We start from the raw sequence: 4,262 nt of genomic DNA, 5'->3' as shown, positions 1-4,262 counted from the left end.
AGATGGTTTTTATGAATAATCTTTGCTTAAATATCTTTGTATCTCCATCAGAAATTAATACAGTCCAGTGTACAGAAGGGTGTGCCTATAAATATATGTTGAAAAAAAAAAACCGTTAGAGTTGAGCTGAGACTAACCAGATATGCAGAGAGGTTGGTGGCCCTGGCCCAGAGCCCATGAGTAAGTGCCTCTGGGCATTCCAGTCCAAGGAAGGCCTTCAGTGGCCAGTCCCATGCAGGGATGTCACCACTAGAACAGGTACACTGAGGGGTCTTGACCCTTGCAGAATGCTAGTGCCAAGTGGAGATGTGTCCCTTTCTCCTTCACCATTAGGTCCAGGTAGGTTCCACGTGCAAAGGGGTCTTGCCACAAATTCCCTTGAACTCTGCAGTGTTCTTCACAGTTTTCTGGGACCTCCAGAGTGAAGCTCTTTGTGAATGGAATTCTGACTTAATTGGACCATGGAACAGAATGCAGCAAATAGCAATATGTATGTCAACAAAGTAGATTGTCAGATTCAGTAGCAGGTCCAGGGGCATCCATTAGTGGTATAAGTCAGTGTTAATCACTGGCCAATTAATCACATCAACTGGCCATTGCCTAAACTGTTCCTTGTAGACAAGGTCACATTATCACAAAAGAACCTGTATCTGGGACACAGAACTTGTAGCAGATTTTCTTGGATCTGTAGAGATAGATCCAGCACTGGGGAAGAAACAGAGGACAAATGTTGCAGGTGTAGGGCCAACAGGACCCTACTCAGCAGATGATCATTCAGCAGCTGCAGGCAGCTTTCAGCGCCAGCCAGAAACAAACACGGCAGCAGATCACTGTTTCGGAGCAGCAAGCAGCACAGACTATTGAAGGACAGACCATCTTCTATCAGCCAGTTAATGCAGATGGCATCACTCTCTACCAAGGCGTGACCACCATGTCAGCAGCCAGTTTGGCAGAAGCTCAGACTGTTCAGACAGAGGCCAATACCAACAAACCAGCAGTGGGCAATGGCCCACCACTGTAACTCTACCAATGGCAGGCTATATGGTCAATTCAGGAGGGATGGTAATTAATGATGGTGCTTGGTGCTGAATCTGTGCATCCTATCCAAGGAATCCCTCTACCTGGGACAGAGAGGCTTGAAGAAGAGCCTCTTTATATGAATGCCAGATAATACCAACATCTTTGTAAGAGGAGGGATAAACTAGAGGCAGAAGGAAAGAAGGAATTACCTGCATGAAACATACCACAGCACAGAAGTGTGGTGAAAATGGGCAGGGCAATTATTTTCTCCAATGGAAAAAGATTGTCCCCCACATGCAGGAACCACACCAAACAAATAAAAAAACAAACAAACAGTGGTACAGATCATCTGAGTGTTCTCATGCCAGGCCATGTGATGTAGGTGATCAAGGTTACATTTCTTGCCACTGTTTGCCCCTATTTTAGGAAATTAATCAGCTCTTTTGAAGGGATACTTACAATCACATTTAGCCCTTTCATTCAGAGCAGAGACCACTTAGTTTTTAATAAGAGGCTCAGTATTGTACTTGCAGCAACGTCTGATAAATTGAAATGGCAAGCTTTTTTCTTACCTTTTTAGTCCAGACCTATTTCAAACTGTGGATAACACTGGCATTTCACAGATTAGGATGAATCAAGGGACCCATTCCAGCCCAGCAACAAGACACAGGCTCGTAGGTTGACTGCGGAAGCAGACCACCCAACTGAGCAGGAAAGAATCTTCCCACTCATTCCTACAGGAATTTTACTAAAGAGCATCCATCCTGGCTGGAGAGCTCATTTTGACTAACTGAATGGACATGTTGTATTCATGGATAGCTTCCAGACATAGAAATTCAATCTTGTTACTTGGACACAGTAAATTCTCTGAGATGTAGGTATCTGTGTACACTCACACATACATACATATATACATACGTATGTATATTGTTTAGCTTACAACAATGATTTGCAAAGAGTATTCTGAGAAACAGGGTTCAGAGTATTGTAAGAGTTGCTAATGTCTGGCAGGAGGGGTCCTGTAATCATTTTCGTAATATACATGTTGAAAACTAAAGAGATTGCTATACTGCAGGACTTATCAGACCCTCCAGTCTTTTTAAGCTTTGTGAATAGCTAAGGGGGACGTAGGGTATGCAGCACTTGCCAAAATTATTTGACATAATATCAATTTATTTGTTTCCAGAATCTAATGGAACCAACTTGCCTGTGAAATCTACTTTTAAGAATATCAACTTAAGATTTGATTGATTTCTTATAGAGTAAAACGTGAAGCTACTTACTCATATTCACATTAAAAATGACATTTTAAAAATAGTGAAATATTTAATAAAAATAAATCTATGTGATATTTGATCTGATTTCTCTGTATTACTAGTGTTTTCACTATTTAAATAATACATACTTTGTAATATTGTGGCTACGGGTTATTATAGTTCTATATTTGTATCTCTGAAAGCATAACTTTCAATATTCTGGCCATACATATTTTTTCTCTGTCTTCCTAAATCTTACAGTTCCTAATTCTTCCTAACACTTACTACTATGACCTCATTAAGAGTTACAATTTTTTTCAGTTCTCTCCCACTCAATCAGATCATCCTTTCTTCACTGCTATCCATACTAACCCAAGAAAACAGGAATACACCAATAATTCTCTCACTGGATATTTGCAATGCTTAGTGTAGAAATTACTAAAAAAATAAATAAGCTTTAAAAAAGATAAGAAGTAACATGCACTGGCAAGACTTGGAAAAATGCAAACACTTTTAAACTGGTGGTGGGAATACAAATGGGTTTAGCTTATGTAAAACAGCATGTAGTTTCCTCAAAAATTAAAAGTATAACTACCATATGATCCAGTAGTCCCACCTTGGGATATATATCCAAAAGAGGTAAAATCAGTATTTTGAAGATATACATACACTCCCATGTTCAGCAGCATTACTTATCATAGCCAAGATATGGAAGCAACTTAAATATCTATAGACAGATGAACAGAAGAGAAAATATGGCCTATACATAACAATGAAATATGATTTAGCATTAAAAAGAAGGAAATAAAATAAGTCCTTATGCTTCAATCTGGGTATTATAAGAGAAAGATACCACAGGCTATTCTATGAATGTGTAACAGGCTAACATAACATGGACATGTGAGGCATAAACAGCTGCCTGGAAAACAATGACACTCTAGGCTGGGACCTTAAGAGTTAATTGGAGTCAACTTGGTAAGATGATAAGGGAATTCCAGGAGAAAGGAAGGGAAAAAAAAGAAAAGAAATAGTATATTTTAAAGACATAAAATAAATCATGTAAAACTGGGACATAGGAAATGAGGATCAATGTGGTAGCACATGAGGCCACTATTAGTATATGTACTGTAGTTTCATTTTGCAAATATTTATTAAGTGCACCTGTGTGTCAGGAGCTGAGTTCACAGCCATGAACCGGTTCTTCCAGAGATCTCTTCATATGACAACACACTAATAGACCTTTTCTAATAATATTGCATGAACTGCACTATACAGGTGTATAGATGTCTGGATAACACTGTAGCCTTTGGCATTCAGGAAGCCTTCCTGAACAAGGAGGCATCTAAGCTAGTTGTGATTATTGGGAAAGAACTAAAAGTTCAGGGAAAGGTGGAATAATGATCACAGATATTATAGCAAAAGCATGCAAGTGCATTGAAACAAAAGAAGCATAAAAACTCATATAGTTTATAATCCTGCAATGTTCATTCTGAAGTATAGTTGAAAGGAACAGGAGGTACAATGAGTAAGTCATAAGAAATACCATGAAAAACTTTGGATGCCCATTCCATGGAACTTACACTTTTTGCTAAAGTTGAGGGCATTCTGAAAAACATTGAGAAGGTAAGTCAGATTTGGTATTTAACAAGCACAGTATAGATATGGATAGTAATTTGTGGACAAAATAAATAAAGAAGAGAAATTCAGAGTCATCACAAAATTTCAGGAGATAAATGAGTACTGAAGATAAAGCAATGGCATTCAATTTTATGCAGTTGCAATAAGCATAATTGATTGCCCAAGATTCATTTCCCTTTTGCACTATTTGAATAGTGTTCAACTTTTTGTTTAAGAATCCTCCTTCCTCATGTATCTCAGTGCAACCTGAAAACATTGACTACATCCCCAGCTGGGAAGAAAGGGCAGGATTGATTTAAATGAACAGTTATGTTGTATTTTATTGGGCAGGCACTGATTAAGTACTGG

General features: G+C 38.5%; 1 pseudogene; it reads left to right on the top strand.

The window, feature by feature from the left end:
- The first annotated feature begins 461 nt into the window (after positions 1–461).
- Positions 462–3,674, top strand: LOC122229207 (annotated as a pseudogene).
- Positions 3,675–4,262: the final 588 nt, after the last annotated feature.

Source organism: Panthera leo, chromosome A1 (genome assembly GCF_018350215.1).
Source record: "Panthera leo isolate Ple1 chromosome A1, P.leo_Ple1_pat1.1, whole genome shotgun sequence".
Taxonomy (NCBI): Eukaryota; Metazoa; Chordata; class Mammalia; order Carnivora; family Felidae; genus Panthera; species Panthera leo.
Note: the sequence above shows the minus strand (reverse complement) of the source record. Positions and strands in the feature narration are given on the sequence as shown.